Genomic DNA, 20816 nt, shown 5'->3' on the forward strand with positions numbered 1-20816 from the left:
GAATTCTTGTACTGTACACCTTCTTGTTTGCTGCTGTAACTCCATGAATTTCCCCATTGTGGGACGAATAAAGGAGTATCTTAGAGTACAAATGAAATCAAACTAATGGACAAAATCACTGATATTGTCATGAGTTGCTCTTTTTTCTTTACTTAGTCACTTCCTGTTTGTGTTGTCTTGTCTATCATCACTCTGGTTTAGTTTTGTATTTTTCATGTTGTGTATCTCAGTTGCCATTTCCAGTTTATTCTTATATTCCCTGTGTATGTATTTTGACTCATGTTTCTCTGTCTCTGTTTTATTTTGGATCACTTGTTCCCTGTGTGCCTGGTTCAGTTTTGCTTCCCTCTCGTTTGTTTCCTCTAATTAGTTTCACCTGTGTCGTGTGTCACACCTGTGTTTGATTACGCCGTGTGTATTCAGTCCCTCTGTTTCCTCTCTCCTTGTTTCTTTCCTGCGTCTTCCAGTGTTCCTCAGGATCTTAAGTGCTTCCTGTGGATTTAGTTGGATTTTCTCTCTGCTTTTGTTTATGAAACCTTTTTTAGTTTGTCTGCATTTGAATCCTCTGCTTTTGTTTTGCTTTTGTCGTGACAGATTTAGTATATCTGAGAGATAAAAAGTACTAACTCTTATGGAAGGCAAAGTTCTGTCAATAACATTTGCTAGTTATTGTTTGGTATGACTTTTCAACAATTGAAGAGTTAATTTGCAAAAACATATTTTCTCTATTACTATCTTAAGTTATTATCAATAAACTGAAGTTGGGTGGCTTTGACTAAGTAATGACATTATTAATTAGAGGTATCTTAAATCTTTTTAACTTTGTTTAAAATGTAGATGAAAAAGAAATGTGTTTTTTGAAAATGTAAAAAAACTGAGTTATCTGTTTTTGCAAATGACCTTTACAATTCTTCTGCAGGTACAGAGGGTCCTAACCCTCTCTCCTACGTATTATATTTCATGTCATTCATGACATTTAATTACATTTAATTACATTAACCCTCCTATTTTCCTTGGGGTCAATTGGACCCCATTCAATGTTTAACGTCTCTAAATGAATGACTAACATCATTTTTTTGCCTTCATATTTCCTGACTTTTCCTAATTTAATTGGGACAACTGGGAAGTCGTAAAGCATTTTTAGCTGTATACAACATAAGAAATATCAACATTTGACACACATTTGTTTTAGTTGTTTTGGATGATATTGAGGTCACTATAATTAAGGAAACTTTCGCGTGTGACTACAGGAGCTGGGATTGAACCGCCAACCTTTAGATTGAGATATAATATTTCCAGCCATGTCTCTAAAGACATTCAATGATGAGTCCTGTTTCTTAATTTCCCCCTCAGTCATTTGAACTCTACCCCCAAAGATGTATTCACTTTTTCAGGAAGTCATTTTCTTCTATGTCATTGACCACAGCTGTATGAAAACATTGACAACATGTCAGCCCCCCCTAAAGTGAGGCCGGGACTTTTAGAGCTCCCCCTGGTGACTGACCGCAATATAGGTCTTAAAGCCCGCCTCCTACATTATAAAAAAGAAGATTAGAAAAATGTGTCAAGAACCTTTTTCTCAAACATGATTTCTGTCATAGTGATGAGTTCTTATCATGTTTTTTTGTGTGTAAATTTTAAGTGGGGATGTGACATCATGATTGACAGATCTGTTAAAATTCGGCTTCTGGGAGCAGATTTGGCCTAACTCAGGACTTCCACCAGATCCCTGTCCGTTCCAACCCTGATCTGCTGCGGTCAACACTCACCGGTTGCATTTTCAGAACGCAGCACGGAGCAGGACCTCCGGACAGCTGGAGTCATGTGACCGAGGTTTTCCGCAGTAATCACTGAATCAAGGATTCTCCTCCTCCTCTCCTCATCCATGTTGTCTTTCTGGTCCTCTGAAAACCTCTGACCTGTTGACTCCAGGCCTGGCTCCGCTCATCATGACTTTGGTTTGTTGTTGTAGTTAAGTGAAATACGATCTGGTGATAACACAGAGTGTTTTATTCTGAAAATGAACCGGATGTTTTCATTTTGTTTTGGTGAAACCTGACTTCCTGTCCCGCTCCATCTGCTCTGTTGAGATTGATGCGTCGTGCTCCGGCATCCGGCACAAATAGAAGTCTTGTGTATCTGATCCGGAGGACTCCGACCTGCCGGATCAGAGACGCATCCGGAACGCAACTGAGCGGATCCAGTGGAAGTTAAGATATATACAAATGTTACAAATGGTGTAAATAGTGGTAATTATAGGTAGGTATCATTCGTTTTGATAACATAGAAACAAGGCAGGGCCAACGAGAGCATGACAAACTCACAGCAGTTTAATATTCTGTTTTACAAATAAAGTCCTTCTGAATGTTTAAATTGTGTCTATGCTTGAAATCTATTTTATTTAAAGGGTAATTTAGATAGTCAACAAAGAAACATAAAGTACCTGACACATACACCTGGGTAACAATCAGTTTCTGGAGGTTTAAACTGCTGGGGTTATGTATTGTTAAGCAACACTTTAATAAAAAAAGATAATTAAAAAAGAATAGCTGGGGTCAAACTGACCCCAAGGATAAAAGATGTTAGTAAATTTGAGGGTAACAGGAGAGTTAATATGCTATGAAAACTGCTCTCCTTGCTTTTTCATGACAACATAGTGTTTTCTCTGTTTTGGACTAAAACTACATTTAAAGCACGCTTTAAGAACTTTTTCTTGGATTTAGACTCCCCCTGTAGACAAAGACAAACCTCTTTCTCTTACAGGATCTTGTCCTAATTAAGAGAAAGTACTGATTATAACAAAATCCCATCCTGCTTGCTTTTTTTTTGTTGTTGTTTAGTTATATTTTTGGGCATGTTTTTACCAAAACAGGAAATGTGGGGAGCAAAGAGTGGGGGAGACATGCAGTAAATGATCAAGGCTGGAATCGAACCTGCAACCTCTGCAACGAGGACTGTAGCCGCTGTATATCGGGTGCATGCTTAAACTGCTAGGCCACTGCGCCACATCCTGCTTGCCTTTAACACTCAAATGTATCAGTCACAGAAATTCTTTGCGATAAAGAAAGAGCTGAGTTATTTATCTGTCAAACAGCTACCCAAGAGTGGTTTTAACCATTACCATATATACATAATTGATTCTCTGATGGTTGTCTTTGCCCATATAAACTCCTCACAGCAGCTTTTAGCACTGCTCCACCTTTGGTCAACTTTAGACGACGTATCCACTCAAGGAAGTGAAAAGATTGTTGGTTTAATTTAGAAAAAAGGATGTGACTCAATCAAGAGGCAACCTCGGGTCTCAAAATATGAAGCCCAAAAATCAATGGCCAGTTAATATTATTCTATGAATTAAAATTAGACTTTCCAAGTGTATTATTTGACACATTTTTTTTTAAATCTGTTGTTACATATTTTATTTATTTAATTACATTTTGTTATATTCAGCTGCCTGTCTACAGATCAGATTTTTCAGAACTACAAGTTGTGAAACCTTATTTTCTCTATGATGCTCTGCTAAACACTCACAGGTTTTAGTCATTTAAAACCAGCTCTTTGAATTTACCAAAAAAACATCAATATCAGAGGTAGCCTGTGTTGTAATTTTCTTTTATCCCTCCACACCTGCAGGAATTTTTCAGAAAGTTCTCATTTTTTGCCCTGACACCTTCCACTCCATGTTTTCTTTTGAGACCCCATCAGGGAATTCCCATCTTCTCCTCCACAGTATCGCCCCGACACCTTTGGGTTACAGCTTGTTCAGAATCACACATTGCACTTCAGTGGGAGTCTCTTTTTGTGTGTTGCGTGTGTGTGTGTGTGTGTGTGTGTGTGTGTGTGTGTATGAGAGGGTCTGTTAATCAGCTGTGTCGCCCAGGGGAGGGAACAGCTCTCCTCACTGACCCATTTAAACGCAACATGGTGGAGCGAGGAGGAAAGTAGGACAGGGAAAATACAAAACTTAAAGGTATCACATGAAAAACTCACAGGCTAACACACAGATAACACACACCTGTCTCTCCGCTCCCTGGAGGGCTGCTGTTCTTGTTCCAAATATGAACATATACAAATCTGTCTCTGCGTCCTCACATTATGCCTTTGTGTCAAAGGGGTCTTTGCATGAGTGCATACCCTCAGGAGATGGTAACTGCTTCCTCTTTCCTTGGAACAGTAATAGTAGTTGTAGTAATAGTACATCCTTGACTGTGATGTTGAGGATCCCTGAGGGAGGCGCCACTTGACATCCCCAGGGGGGCAATTCTGGCTCTCCACATCCTCCACTTCTAAAATACCAGCACTGTTATTGACTGCAGGGGGACAGTAACACACCTGTTTACAGAAAGGTACAGTCTCTCTCTCTCTCTCTCTCTCTCTCTCTCTCTCACACACACACACACACACACACACACACACACACACACACACACACACACACACACACACAGAGACAGACACACACTCACAGGCGAAAAGAAACTCTTCTTTTTCTTTCTCCACCTTGTCACACATGCACGCACGCTCACCTCCCCACAGGGATTTAAACCTGATAAATGCATTTTGCTGCAGATCAATACAACATTCCAAAGCTTGAAATATAAACTGTGAAAAAATCAAAAGTACTGTTGCTCATGACAAGTTCTTCTGCAGATAACTATTTCTGGAGGACGTCTTCACCTGCACTCCTAAAATATTTAGCAGGACACATTTAGAGCAGAATGTTTCCTTGCAAACATCCCCAGCTGCTCCTCTGTGGTTCTAAAGAGAGAACAAACTCATTACCCTTCTTCTTCTCATCCTCTTTCCTTTCCACAGTTTTCTTTGAACTAACTTGCTATCTGTGTTTGTAAAAAAATATTAAATATATAAGCTCTTTAAAGGAGCAAATAATACTCCAACAGAAACACCAGAGAAACAGAGCTAATAAACATCCACCTAGCAGCACGTACTCCCCGCCAACATCAGCTTTATTAAGACAGCTTGATATTTGTCAACAGTGCAATCTCAGAACTCGTCGCTTGTCTGACAATGATTTATCCTCAGAGAGCTACTGCAAATATTTCAGAGCTCTAAAAGTAATGAACAATGTCCTGGTCATGAATTCCTCCTCTGTGCGCTGGTCTCTGACTGGCAACTTGAGACACGAGAATGCATGCAGGCCGGAGCGCCAACATCAACAACCAGATTGCTTCACATAGTCATCTGTGCTAAGTTGTGCCACATACTAGCTTATATTCAATCTGACTCACCCTCAGCAACACTTCAATTGTTACAGCTTTGTTTTGCTCTGCAGCCATCATGTTTTCTGACTGGCAGCAGAGCCTGGCGCTAGCATAGCTTGGTTTGTTTTTAGCGTTGCAGCCAACTTAGCCAGCTGATTTTACCAGAGATATCGAGGCAGGCGTTTTATCCACCGCAGGAACTTTACCACCAATCTACATGCATTTCGACCAGAGGAACCAGGGGCTAAATTTAGCTCAGGGGTAGATAATCTCCCCCCTAAAAAGCCCCTGCTAGGGGGGTAGTATTCTTCAAAGGTCCAGGGACTTTCAGGGGGCGGGGCTTGCAATGCTGAACGTGTCTGATTGGTGGATTAACCTCAGTGTTTTTATTCCTCCCTCTGTCCACAATAACATCACACACATCTGTGATTCTCTTGATTTCTCTTTCTTTCATTAGTTTTTATTTGTTCTATCTTTTTTGTATGTGTGTGTACTTTTCAAAAGAAGAAGCTGTGATTCTCTTGATTTAGCAGCTTGTAACAGTAGTCTTCTCTCAGCCCACCGTGAATGCGTCTCTCCCGGTGTTCTGGTTTTAAAAGTGACCCTGTAAACTGAAGACCTTCAGCTGAACGTGTCAGTGTTTGTGGAGTTTACACAGCTGTTGAAACACAGAGGGAGTTCCTGGGAATGCAAACTAGTTTAGTTTTTATTAAGATTTCAAAATATCCTCATCAGATATTTAATGATCGTCTAAAGACGTTTATGAGGGATGCATCCGGCTGAGAGTCTCCAGTTAACAGGGTCGCTGTTTAAACTAAAACACCGGCCGATCTCTGCCACAGCTTTTTGAGTTCAAAAGGATTTTAAAGGCGTGTTGAAACGTCTTTGCTACTCGCGCTTATCTCCTCTCACGTGTTGATTCAGTGAATCCATCTGTGATAAAATATAGCACCATCTAAAACAGACCAGCTGAGTCTCTTCATGCTAACAGGCTAACTGTTGTCTTGCTCATAATGATACCTGCCTGTCCGTCTGCTTCTATGGTGTCATCTGTGATGAATGGCATTCCTCTTTGTTTTACTGCCCTCTACTGGTCTGGTGGTGTAGTACATTTACTTTTTTTTTTTTTTTTTTTTTAAAGTTATGTTTTTGCCTTTTTGCCTTTATTAGATAGTACAGCTGAAGAGAGACAGGAAATGTGGGGAGTAGAGAACGGGGGAAGACATGCAGGAAATGGTCGACTGGTCGGGAATCGAACCGGCGACCCCTGCGACGAGGACTGTAGCCTCTGTACGTGGGGCGCTTAGACCGCTAGGCCACCAGCGCCCCACATTAACTTTTTTTTTTCTCCATACGTCACTGGCCTGATTTACACAATCTACCTGGGACTTCAGCCCGCGGTCAAAACGCAGACAACAATGGGGGCACAGGAACCTTTTAGTTCAGGGTAAAGTAGTTCTGGGGATTAAAAGACCCCGGAACTCTTGGTCCAAATGGACGTATAGTTTGATTTTTTGATCTTTTTTGTCTGCCCATCCTCACAAGCCTCTTTCTCTATAAAAAAGTTAGAAACATGGAGAGATAAGGGGAGGAAAGAGGAGAGGTAAGAGAGGTCCTGGCAGAATAAAGAGGGAGGATAGAGCAGTTAATAATGTTAGGAAGAGAGGCTGTGTTAAAGAGGAGGAAGTTGGGAGTAATATAAGGGGAGTAGAAGAGTGATTGGAAGCATGTAGAAGAACAGTGTGCACTAACAGTGAACAGGACAGACACAGGCGGATGGAGGGAGGGCTAAAGAAGAGGACTGAAAGCACAGAGCGGGAGGGGGAGTGATCAGGGGTGGATGAGGCAAGCGAGGAGAGGTGAGCTGGAAAACATCACCAAACAACTCCATCATGAATAAAAAAGACCGAGGTGCGTGTTTTAAAGACGGAGAAGTTGATGAGGGTGCATAAATAAAGCAACCTCACAAGACCTGCCAACATCCTGATCATAAAGGTTACAGAACTATCACGTTGGTCAAGTCTTTGGTGCACGTTGAGCATTTCTAGAACAATTAAAAAACAATGAGTGCTATTTCTAAGTTCATGACAGGCTGTCATCCGTCTGCAGTCCCATCACAGACTCCCGCCTGACTGAACAAAGTCAGACAAACCCAGCGCACCACTTCGGCATACGTCATCTGCAGGTATTTAAAGCACCGACTGTGAAAAGGCATCGCACGCGAGGTCGGAGGAGACGTGGTTCTCAAAAGGAAGGATTAAAGAGTACATCAGGAACATATAGAAGGTTTGAGAAGGGTGAGTCATCTTTAGGGGGGTCGGTCCACTCAAACTCTGGATTCAGGACACAAGATAAGAGTTCCTTAAACTTAAATATTAAAGGCGGTCATCACATTGAATTAGTCTGTGCTCTGGTACATTAGCTTAATTTCTGGGGTGGTATGGGATCTCCTCAGAAGTATTCTGGGTTGCAATTTAAAGTTAAAAGCATGTGAGCATTAATAACAAATTAAAGTTTCATATGTAATGAACTGTTGGACTAACTGTCTTTCATCCATTAAAAATACCCAAAGTATTAAAGACATAACAATATTCCAGATGGGCTGATAAATGAGACAACAAAATAAGACAGGAAAAAGTACCTTTAATAACCCAATACTCAATGTTCAATCTTAGGAAAGGGTTTTTTATGCTACAGAAAAGGGGAAGCCTTTTTAGATTTGACATCTTGAACAAAATCTAAAAAATGATCATAAATTTTGATGAAAACAAATCATAATGTCTCGAAAAGACCTGTGTACCATATTTGAAGATATGTGTAGACACTTGAGGCATAAAGGTGCATGTATTAGCACCGGGTCATCTGAGTAGTGGTGGACAAAGTACACAGCTTCATTACTTAAGTCAAAGTATAGATCCTCCTGGTCAAATATTACTCCAATACAAGTGAAAGTACTGAAGTACTTGCTTTTAAAAATACTGAAGTATTCAAAGTAATTCTTAAAAATATCTCAAAATGTTGTATTTTCAAAATACATGAAAATACACGAGTACAGTCAAGAATACAAAGGAGTACATTTAGATACATCATGTTTATTTAGAAACCATTACTTGAAATCTCTAAAAACTATACCATGGAATAAAAACAGACACTAAGTTACTCCAAGCACAGACACCTTAGTTTGAAATGTTCATCTGGAGTTAAACAAACGTTACGTAGCTCAGCGCTCTTTCTCAGGTTGGACAGTGAATGTTTGTTTGTTTGGGCAGAGTGGGAAACAGGGAGAGCATTTCAAACCATACGTATCATTCTTCATTTCAAAAACCTCTAACACGGGCTGAAGTGTGTTTGCTTCACGTTCAACCGTGGAGACGCACGATATACAGGTACGACTAAACCCCTGAGACAAACAGAACTACACAAACACAGTTTACTGTCTTAGGATCAGATTTCAGAAAAAGAAGGAAATTCATGAGCTGACTTCAAAGCCCTTTGTCACCGGTTCTGTTCATAACTTTTATGGACAGAAGTTCTAGGCGCAGCCAAGTGGCGGAGGGTTTCCGGTTCGGTGGCCTTGGGATTCCGTCTCTGCTCTTTGCAGATGATGTCGTCCTATTGGCTCCATCGAGCGGTGACCTCCAGCTCGCGCTGGGACGGTTTGCAGCTGAGTGTGAAGCAGCGGGGATGGGGATCAGCACCTCCAAGTCTGAGGCCATGGTGCTCAGTCGGAAAAGGGTGGCCTGCCCTCTCCGGGTCGGAGGGGAGTCTTTACCCCAGGCGGAGGAGTTCAAGTATCTCGGGGTCTTGTTCACGAGTGAGGGGAAAAGGGAGCGGGAGATTGACAGACGGATCGGGGCGGCGTCTGCAGTGATGTGGGCGCTGTACCGGTCTGTCGTGGTGAAGAGAGAGCTGAGCCAGAAGGCAAAGCTCTCAATTTACCGGTCAATCTACGTTCCGACCCTCACCTATGGTCATGAGCTGTGGGTAGTGACCGAAAGAACGAGATCGCTAATACAAGCGGCCGAAATGGGCTTTCTCCGCAGGGTGGCTGGGCTCAGCCTTAGAGAGAGGGTCAGGAGCTCAGACATCCGGGAGAGGCTCAAAGTAGAGCCGCTGCTCCTCCGGATCGAGAGGAGCCAGATGAGGTGGTTCGGGCATCTGGTTAGGATGCCTCCCGGGCGTCTCCCTGGGGAGGTGTTTCGGGCATGTCCGACTGGGAGGAGGCCACGGGGAAGGCCCAGGACACGCTGGCGAGACTATGTCTCTCAGCTGGCCTGGGAGCGCCTCGGTATCCTCCCAGAAGAGCTGGTGGAAGTGGCCGGGTAGAGGAGTGTCTGGGCTTCCCTGCTGAGACTGCTGCCCCCGCGGCCCGGACCCGGATAAGCGGAAGAGGATGGATGGATGGATGGATGGATGGATGGATGGACTTCAAAGCTAGAGTAGTGAGTAACTAGAGCACTGATAGAAATGTAGTGGAGTCAAAAATACAATAATTGTCTTCTGAATGTAGTGGAGTAAAAGTAATAAGTATCCTCAAAAAATAATACTCAAGTAAAGAACAGATACTCAAAAAATTTACTTAAGTACAGTACTCAAGTAAATAGACTTTGTTTCTACCACTGCATCTGAGTACAGGACTTTCACTATGATGCAGTAGTGTACCAAGCAGAATTTGGTTGAACAAAAACAACTTAAAATGTGAGTGCACCACACACACAGCACTTCCTGCTCGTCATGGCAGCCACCACATACAAAATGCAATAGCTTGAATATGCCGTTCTATCATTTAAGTCTCATCTTTGGGAACACTTTGCTTTCTCAGTTAATTACAATAATAGTCACAGACAAGTGGATAAGACTATGTGTGACTATTTTTTAGTAGCAATCAGTAATGTTTCTGGCAACACATCCAACTTATTAACGCATTTGAAACAACACCACACTAACTTGAATATCACTGCAAGTAGGAAAAAAAAGAAACCCTTCGTGCAAACGCACATCCCTTTGGTATTAAAACTGCCTTTTGCCGGTGGGCCAAAGCGGTAACCAACAAGATTTTTACAGCAGAGGATCTACGACCACACTCAGAGAACACAGGAGCTTAACACATGTTAAAGCTGACTGAGCCGCGACATAAAACTTCTTCTTGTCTGCATTTCAGCGATAAAGTCACACCAGCCCTTTATGAACGAGCAAGTACCTCAAGTTAAAGTGCCCTTGGCTCCAAAGGGAAGGCCTTAATGTATGATGTGAATGAATGTGAATGAATGTGATTAAATGGCTGATTGGAAGCTTGGCACCTTGCACAGCATCCGCTGCCATCAGTGTATAAATGTGCGTGTGTGATAGGAAAAGGGCAAACATGCAATGTAGAGCAGTTTGAGTTGTTGGAAGAAGAGAAAAGTGCTACATAAGCACAGTGCATTTAGCATTTATCATGCATCATTTATCATGCTACAGTACAACAGTGTTTCTACAACAAGAAACGTCTCTGGTTGTTTGATCCATTCTGAACAAGATACAAAAACACATTTGATAAAGCTTGGCTCAGGCTTGGATCAGCTTTTAGTCATGCTGCTATAGGCTTAGACTGCTGGGGGAACTGACGCACTGGGATCCTATCTCACCCCCTTCCCTCCAACCCCCTCATCACTTACTTTAACTCTCCCTGTCCCATTGAAAGTTACTAACCATTGACCTTTCTGAAGTCCTTGAGCTCCCTTGTCTTGTAGGTTCCTCTGAGCTGCCGTAGACGTCCTCCTGCTGTGGACGTTCCAGACTCCAGCGGACACGGATGTGCTGGACTCCAGCGGCAACAGCTACTACTACTCGTCTCATCACTATCACCTCTCTCTCTTATTCTCCTCTATCCCTCTTTCCAGACCCAACTGGGTCGAGGCAGATGTCTGTCTAACATGAGTCTGGTCCTGCTCGAGGTTTCTGCCTGTTGAAGGAAGTTTTTCCTCTCAGCTGTAACTAGCTAAATACTGTGAGGTGCAATGCTCATGGTGGATTAAGGTGGGGTCAGACTGAGTCTTATCCTGTCTTGGTGTTGGGTCTCTGTTCATAATTTAACATAGAGTGGTCTAGACCTGCTCTGTTTGTAAAAGCGACTTGAGATAATGTTTGTTGTGATCAATCTATACAAATACAGATTGATTGATTGATTGATTGATTTAGGTACCCTGCAAATAGATGCAGGATTTCCAAACATAAACACATTAAATAACCTCATTTACAGGATCAGGGCCCCTGCCTCAGTAAGGGGTCTTCACAGTTAAAAGACATGAGACTGTGGATGTTTATCTTTAATAGATCATCCTGTTTTGAACCCATGACTTACTTCATAAATGGCTGGCGGAGAAAAGGAACACATAGGCAGAAAAAGTGACTTGTCTCGCAGGTTTCTCTTTGCATATTGTATGACTTTTTAAAAAAGTGAGAGTAGGGAGGTGTGCTGAATAAGTCAAAAGCTCTGAGAAAGAGAGGAGAATAAGAGGAGGGGAAGAGGTGCAGTGGAGGAACTATGAAAAGATGAAACAGAACCGGGGCTGAAATGAATGCAACGACAAAAGAGGACAAATGAAAACGCTTTGTTAAAAAACAAGAGGAGACAGAAAATAGAAATAAAAGGAGGGATGTTATAGAGGAAGGAAAAAGGAGGTTGAAAGCAGGAAGGCTATTTTTACTGTCGAGGCAGGACAGTGATCAGTAATTTGCCAGTTTAAATCCCACCTGTTAAAAATCTGGGTTGAAGAAGAAGAGAGAGAAAGGAGATGAAAGGAACAGATGGAGAGGAGGCGTGTGGACGGAGGAAGAGGAGACAAGGAGGAGTGGAGAAGCCGTTGTATTATTAATTGTGGTGAGATGTCCTAAATTGCAGGAACGAACCTCCCGTCCATTAGGAGCTTGTCGTTCCTGCTGCTCTCCTCTATTTCTGTTCTGATTTCTTTCTAAATACAGAAGCATGACTCACCGTGTCTCTGTCCCTTCTTCCTTCCTTTGACTCCTCTTTCATCACCTCTCTTTGGTTCTGGTTCAAATCACTTTTCAGTGCATGTTTGTCATCGTTGGGTTTCTTGTGGGCCACTAGATGTATAGATTGTTGGACGACTTCTATAGGCGTAGATGTTACTTATCGTATGCATTGTGGTATAATCAGTCTCCTTTGAAAGACTCATGAATAATCATGAGGTTGGCATGATGCCTTATATCATATGATCATTTTTGCATATTCACATCTCTTTGATTTGAGCAGTAACACTCATCAACACGTCTTCAGAAAAGGAAACCAGGTCCGCTCACATCCAATCAACAGCCAGAGAAGCAGTTCACACAGTAATGTGCGATTAGAAATGAAAACACAGAGGGAAATAAACTAAAGCTACGAATACTGTCAATAATAACACAGCTAGTTTGTACTTTATCTGTTTCTGAATATCCACAGAATACTAAATCACACACACAGGATTTATCTTAGTATGTAACTGAAACATAAACACAAAAACATGTATAATGCAGTGGTTCTGCATACATGTGTTTGTCTTTCTAAGTGTGCATGTGTGAATTGATGTGTGGGGGTTACATCTGCTGCTTTCCTTCTGTCCGTACTATTTTCCTGCATGGCTCAAAACACTGTGGAAATGAAGCTGACACACACACACACACACACACACACACACATACACACACACACACACACACACACACACACACACACACACACACACACACACACACACACACACACACACACACACAAACGTATCCCGCAAAGAAGGAGATGACCATATCATGAGAGCCACTGTTTCTAAAAATCAAAGAAGAAAATAGAAACATATCTAAATGATCTCTTTTGTTGTGGGAGGTGGAAAAATGCTTTAAAGCCTCTGGTAACCCAAATCATCAAAAACGTTCTACCTATGATATTTACAGTCACATTTACATAATATTATATATATTTAAAATATTGGAACTGAACTTTAATCCATTCTGTAAAAATTTTCAGCCAAGTCTTTGATTCCGTTCTAACGCTAGGCTAAAGTGGGCGGGGTTAACTTGGATATTACGACGAAATAAATATCCAACCAATCAGAAATGAAACACTGAGTCACGTGCACACATGTTCAACAAAACTACTCTTGCTCAGACCGTCTCCTGAAGTCTCAGCCAGCTCCCCTCAGTGTTGTCTTAGCTGTTAGCTTGTTTGCTAATCACGTACTGACTGTAATCTGTCTGTATAGCTGTCTCTCTGCTCTTTGCACCGCTGTGCTCGTGTGTCCCTGTCTGCACATCCACCGTGAAGATGACAGCTTGTTGTCATTCTTCTATTTTACTAACTGTGGTTACTAAGCTGCAGCCACTAATTTCCCTCAGGACCGGTTCACTAACTTTACCCACGACCGGTCCACTAACTTTACCCAGGACTGGTTCACTAACTTTACCCAGGACCGGTTCACTAACTTTACCCAGGACCGGTTCACTAACTTTAACCAGGACCAGTTCACTAACTTTACCCAGGACCAGTCCACTAACTTTCCCAAGGTCCGGTTCACTAACTTTCCCCAGGACCAGTTCACTAACTTTCCCCAGGACCGGTTCACTAACTTTCCCCAGGACCAGTTCACTAACTTTCCCCAGGACCGGTTCACTAACTTTCCCCAGGACTGGTTCACTAACTTTCCCCAGGACCGGTTCACTAACTTTCCCCAGGACCAGTTCACTAACTTTCCCCAGGACCGGTTCACTAACTTTCCCCAGGACCAGTTCACTAACTTTCCCCAGGACCGGTTCACTAACTTTCCCCAGGACTGGTTCACTAACTTTCCCCAGGACCGGTTCACTAACTTTCCCCAGGACTGGTTCACTAACTTTCCCCAGGACCGGTTCACTAACTCTCCCCAGGACCGGTTCACTAACTTTCCCCAGGACCAGTCCACTAACTTTCCCAAGGTCCGGTTCACTAACTTTCCCCAGGACCTGTTCTCTAACTTTCCCCAGGACCGGTTCACTAACTTTCCCCAGGACCGGTTCACTAACTTTCCCCAGGACCTGTTCACTAACTTTCCCCAGGATAGGTTCACTAACTTTACCCAGGACAGGTTCACTAACTTTACCCAGGACCGGTTCACTAACTTTACCCAGGACAGGTTCACTAACTTTCCCCAGGATCGGTTCACTAACTTTCCCCAGGACCGGTCCACTAACTTTCCCCAGGACCGGTTCACTAACTTTCCCCAGGACCAGTTCACTAACTTTCCCCAGGACCAGTTCACTAACTTTCCCCATTACCCTTTCAACTAACTTTCCCCAGGACCGGTTCACTAACTTTACCCAGGACCGGGTCACTAACTTTCCCCAGGACCGGTTCACCAACTTTCCCCAGGACCGGTTCACTAACTTTCCCCAGGACCGGTTCACTTACTTTCTGACACCCTGAGCCGAGCTCCTCTGCGTTCACATACTACACTTCAGCCTCCTCTGCTCCGGGCGTCCCATGGTCCTGATGCCCCGGAGACTACGGAGTGATAAAACTAATAAATGATAGAAGTCCTGATCCTGAAGTATTTTGTGACTCAGCACTCAGAGAACATTGTAAATGAATCATTTTCAGATCATGGAGTTTTGATGTCTTTAGATTCAGAGTCAGACGGCTCAAACATGCAGGCTGTGAACTCTCTCTTGACCTGTCAATCAAAGAGTTAGGCCACGCCCACACAGTCCTGAGAAATGCTCTGACCTGTAAAATAAGCTGTTTTTGAACAGAGTTTTTTCAGAGTTGTGGATGTTTATTTTCACTCAGATTTTTGCTGAAGCTTGATTACACATTACATTTTGATATTCTATATGAATCTTAAAGATTACATTTACGTTTCCAGAGGCTTTAAAACTTTTTGTCAAGAAAGGACTTCGTCTTTCAAAGATGGGGCCTCATCACCAAACACAGACTGTAGGGGGACATGATGACTGTTTGAATCCTGATGTCTTAAAAAAAAGAGATGTTTTACTTGTGTTGAGTCGCTGCTGTGGACGTCTCAGACTCCAGCTGCTACAACTACTACTATCTGTCTCACCACTATCATCTCTCTCTCTCTCTTCATCTCCCTCTATCCCTCTCTCCAACACGGTCTCAGCAGATGTGTGTCTAACATGAGTCTGGTCCTGCTGGAGGTTTCTGCCTGTTAAAGGAAGTTTGTCCTTGCCACTGTAACTTGCTAAATGCTGCAAAGTGCTCTGCTCATGGTGGATTAAGATGAGATCAGACTGAGTCCTGTCTGTAAGATGGGACTGGATCTGATCCTGTCTTGATGTTGGGTCTTTGTTAATAGTAGAACATAGAGTATGGTCTAGACCTGCTCTGTTTGGAAAGAGTCTGGGGATAACATTTGTTGGGATTTGGTGCTTTATAAATATTGATTGATTGATTGATTGATTGATTGATTGATTGATTGATTGATTGATTGGGATTTGGTTATCATCTTCCAGACCCAGACCTTTTGTTTCTTTGGTGTTAGCTAAATGTCACGGTTTGTGGGGCCTACTCACTCCACTCTTCTTCAGTGTTTTCCCCTCAGCTCATCTATTTGCTCTGTTATTATTCTTTCATTTGATAATTCAGAGTGTTTTGCCGGTTGGGATATAAAAGCAGGGAAAACAGCAGGCTGATAAAGAAGCTAGATACAGTAAAAAAGGTCCTGAGTCAGGGGAGGATTGGAGTAATGAAAGTGTTTCATGACTCTACTTCATTAGCTTTAATGACTCTCACAGTGCTTCCAGTAACCTCTGTAATGACCAGACAGTATGCACACACAGCCTCTCTATTGGAACCGCTTATGAGTCTGAGACACACAAACACACCCACACAAACTTATAGAGGATATAAACAGGTACCGCTTTGCTAGTTAAATATCGGTTTAAGATACAGGCAGTCCGACTTGACAGAGGTCACTACAGGTTATCACAGTGATCTGTGGACACCGTCATGTGGCTGGAAATCAAGTTTCCTGACATGAAGGCGTACCTTCAGCTGAGGCGGTACACAAAGCAAAGTTTGCAGGTGATTGTTATTTAAAAAATGAACATATTGATTTTACTCTCTCACACACGGACATGGCCTCTCATTTATTACCACTGTGACAGCTACACACAGTACAACTCTTGAGCTCTAACAGTGACACTCATTCATGATATCAGCAGTACAGAGAGGGACTGAGATCAGGGCTGATACTTTCACTTCATGAGAAATACCTCATTCAAATATTTGGTCAAGCAGACGTCACACTAAATATACATTAGTTTTAATCTGTGATATATACCACCAGATGAACTATTTTCTATCAATCACTGCAAAACCAGCCTGAATCAGACTTTGGTTACCAAGCTTAAAAATTATAACCCTGTGTCTTTAGATGCTGAGATTGTTCGTTTTCTGTGTGGCTGATCTGATGAACTACAAAGTGTTAATTTGACCTGAGGTAAACCAGTGAAATGAGAGGAGAGGGACTGAGTCTTATCCTGTCTTGGTGTTGGGTCTCTGTTCATAATTTGACATAGAGTGGTCTAGACCTGCTCTGTTTGTAAATGAGTCTTGAGATAATGTTTGTTGTGATTTGGTGCTATACAAATAAAGATTAATTGATTGACTTCAATCTACATCCTCAGTCTCTTCATGTGTCTCTGAAGGTTGAGGCTGTTCCCATGTGCTTTCAGTGCTATGTGCTACCACACTTACTCCGCCTACTGTGATGTCACGTGCACACCCTTTATACAAGGTAAAACACACCAATGCCCCACACATGCAATCTGTAATGCAGATGAATTACCCCAATCCCAAATAAATGTCCTTCAGATGTGCAGACACACACATCTCTCTCTCTCTCCCTCTCTCTCTCTCTCTCTCTCTCTCTCTCTCTCTCTCTCTCTCTCTCTCTCTCTCTCTCACACACACACACACACACACACACACACACACACACACACACACACACACACACACACACACACACACACATACACTTCCAGGTGGACTGTTTGCACTAATTCTAATAATCGTTATGACAGCTGTTCAGACCTGGATGATGGACCGGACAGAGAAATGACCTCATTCTCTCATTCACTGTGCTTCTTATACAATGTGAGTTCTGTATCTTGCATGCATGTTTCTGTATGTGTGTGTGTGTGTGTGTGTGTGTGTGTGTGTGTGTGTTGGTGTGTCATGTGTGTGTCATATGTGTGTCATGTTGTGTCATCAATCAAAGCTCCACATGGAGGCTGCGTTCATCACCAGATACTGAGTTATTCAGTTTAAACATGTTTTCATGTTGAGTTTAAACTCAGATTATCCTCTAAAATATACATGTGCACATTTTGAAAATATACTCCGCACTCTCTCTTCCACTCTTTGTCCCTTTCAGGCTCCGTTTGATTTATTAACTCAAATCCTTTCCTCTGTGTTAAGATGCTAACACCGACCCTGAACAGCCGAGGGAAAGTAGGACGGGGAACAAGAAAAGGAAGAATGAGCAAGCTGTGTGAGAAAAAAAGTTGCCAGGGAAAAGGAAGGAAAGAGGGGATGAAGACGATGACGAGGCAAGGCAGGAATTAAGAAGCGATGCTTGGAGGACAGAGGGGGCAGGATAAACCGAGTGACTTCTTGCTTTCTCTTCAAGCCTCCCCCTTACATTTTTCATCTCTCTTTCTATTTATATAAAATAAAAAAAACTTTTGCTGAATTATTGATAAATGAAGTGAGCGCTAACCTCCATGTTCCTCTATCAAACAACACTCTGGTCTTTCTCAAACACTAACTCTCGTTTAGACTTCCACATACATTCAGATACATGCTTTTTGTGACTTGGGAATAATAACTGGACTTACAGAGTAAGCCAAAACTTAGACAGAAGAATTAGCACACATGTTTCTTACCATATGACATATATGTTTCACGTGAATATGTGCATTGAGTGGTTGTGTTCATATCAAATAAAAATAAATAGCATTGAAATAAAGTTTGCATGTATGGATTGAAAGCTGTGGGCACATGACCTACTGAGGCAGAAGTCCAACCAACCTATCAGGTGACACTGTCACAAGAGATGACACTGGACTTCAGATTTACCTCTTAGCATCGTGTGGTGTTAGCTTGCTCCATAAAGCATAATATGGTTAACAGCTTACAGCAGTGACAATAGTTTTGTAAGGCTGTCACTATTGAGGTACACTGGTGCTGCAAGCTAAATGCTAACATCAGCATGCTTACATAGCCACGCGTGATGGAGAGGAGATAGAAGCTCTCTCATCATGGGCAACGTGAGATCTCTGGCTAATAAGATGGACGAGTTAACAGGACTAGGAGTTACAGGAATGTAGCATGGCGTGCTTCATGGAAACGTGGCTGCATCAGGATATTACTGACCACAACGTCTCCATTGACGGCTTCCAGACTGTCCGGGCAGACCGGGATAGCAGTGAGAGCGCTGTGGGCCTCCGACCATATTATCTGCACAGGGAGATCTCACATGTCATACTGGTAGCTGTTAACATCCTCCCTCTGACAACCCGACTACGGCGTCCAACGTTCTCAACACTGCCATAGCCAGACTCCAGACAGACCACCAGAGTGCCCTCTTCCTGATCTCCAGACAGACCACCAGAGTGCCCTCTTCCTGATCTCCAGACAGACCACCAGAGTGCCCTCTTCCTGATCTCCAGACAGACCACCAGAGTGCCCACTTCCTGATCTCCAGACAGACCACCAGAGTGCCCACTTCCTGATCTCCAGACAGACCATAAGAGTGCCCACTTCCTGATCTCCAGACAGACCACCAGAGTGCCCTCTTCCTGATCTCCAGACAGACCACCAGAGTGCCCTCTTCCTGATCTCCAGACAGACCACCAGAGTGCCCTCTTCCTGATCTCCAGACAGACCACCAGAGTACCCTCTTCCTGATCTCCAGACAGACCACCAGAGTGCCCTCTTCCTGATCTCCAGACAGACCACCAGAGTGCCCACTTCCTGATCTCCAGACAGACCATAAGAGTGCCCACTTCCTGATCTCCAGACAGACCACCAGAGTGCCCACTTCCTGATCTCCGGGTATTTCAACCATGTATTTATTTTCTACAGAGCTTATTATTGTATTTGTATAACTTATTGTGTATAGAGCAATTGTAATGACTGAATTCCCCCCTGGATAAATAAAGTATTTCTGATTCTGATTCTGATTCTGAATTGCCAACACGGATGTTTATCAGGTACGTTTTTATCATGATTCTCAATTGTAGCCTTTAATGCTAACATTTGCTACTTGGCTCAAAACACAACGTTCAGTTTTGTAGTACTCCACACTGGACTTGGACCCCAGCACTGGTCAATGGAGTTGGACTCGGGCTCAAGCATTGACTGCTATCAAACTTCAAAAATGGAGAGGAGGGATGTATTGAAGAAGACTGTTTTATTGTCTTGGTTATTTCTTTGTACAAGACCATTATATGTTTTTAAGTTTAGAGCAAGGACTTGCAAGTGTTTTAAACTGCATACACACTCTTGTGCCATGACAGGACCAGGGGCCTTCCTTCCCATCAGAAACAGGCTCAAGGATGTCTCACATCCAAAAGGACCTACTCAGATAAGGTTCATTCAGTGACAGCAGGGGACTTGACTTATACCTGTTCAGGTTATTGGGACATTAACAACCCTGTGTCTACTAAAATATTTACATTCAGACTGATAAGAGAACACCCCAAAATGTGTTCCTGCCAATCACAGCTATATCTGATTTGGAATTTCAAAATAAAATCATTGGAAAATTAGCATATTGCAATGATTTTGGATTCATTCAAAGTGAGTTTATGAACATAAATCTCAGTTTCCACAGACTCATTAAATTTCAAACTAATAGCGAATGACCTACTAATGTAATCCAGCCAATCATGTGTCATTTCAAAATAAAAGCAAATTGAAATGAGCAAAAAAGAAGTCTGGATATTTTCAATCAGAGAAATCATTGCAATATGGAACATTTCCAATGGTTTTATTTTGAAATTCCAAATCAGATATAAGTGTGATTGGCAGGAACACATTTTGTGGTGTTCTCTTATCAGTCTGAATCTAAATATTTTAGTGGAAACAGGGTTGTTCATGTCAAATATATATTAATTCCCTGGCTGTTGCCCATTTTCATATTACAGACGTCTTTTATTTGGAAAATCACTGGTTCAATCCTTTTCCGGTTGAATCTTTTGTAAATTTGTTTCAGGACTGGTAAAAAGGTTGCATCTATTTGTTTCATCCTTTGTAAATCTGCATTGCACTTCCCAGCCACCGTACATCCGAATAAAAGAACACACCTATTTGACTTGAAGACATTTCCTAGTGAGACAAGTGGTTAAAAAGATGCCGAGTACTCATGGTAGTTGCAGCCCACTTGAATCTAGAAGTGAAGAACACCCTGTATCATTATAGTAATGAATTTAGTCTGATTTGTTCCCATTACATTTAGTTAGATAAATCTAAAACGACTGTTGAAAGCCCCGAGGCCTGAACTCACATCACAAGATTTCAACAGATTGATTCCCAGAGACTGCAGGTCACAGCCG

The 20816-nt window shown here is 42.4% G+C and overlaps 1 protein-coding gene and 1 long non-coding RNA gene across 2 annotated transcripts in view; one reads left to right on the top strand and one right to left on the bottom strand.

Moving 5' to 3' along the window:
- The window catches only part of bsna (bassoon presynaptic cytomatrix protein a), a 226481-nt gene that overhangs the window by 127843 nt on the left and 77822 nt on the right, over nucleotides 1–20816 (bottom strand). The window lies entirely within an intron of this gene.
- LOC117821124 lies at nucleotides 16901–17845 on the top strand. The gene is made up of 3 exons (XR_004632909.1): nucleotides 16901–16990; nucleotides 17280–17352; nucleotides 17677–17845. It is a non-coding gene; the product is annotated as an uncharacterized LOC117821124 (long non-coding RNA).

Source organism: Notolabrus celidotus, chromosome 11 (genome assembly GCF_009762535.1).
Source record: "Notolabrus celidotus isolate fNotCel1 chromosome 11, fNotCel1.pri, whole genome shotgun sequence".
Classification (NCBI taxonomy): Eukaryota; Metazoa; Chordata; class Actinopteri; order Labriformes; family Labridae; genus Notolabrus; species Notolabrus celidotus.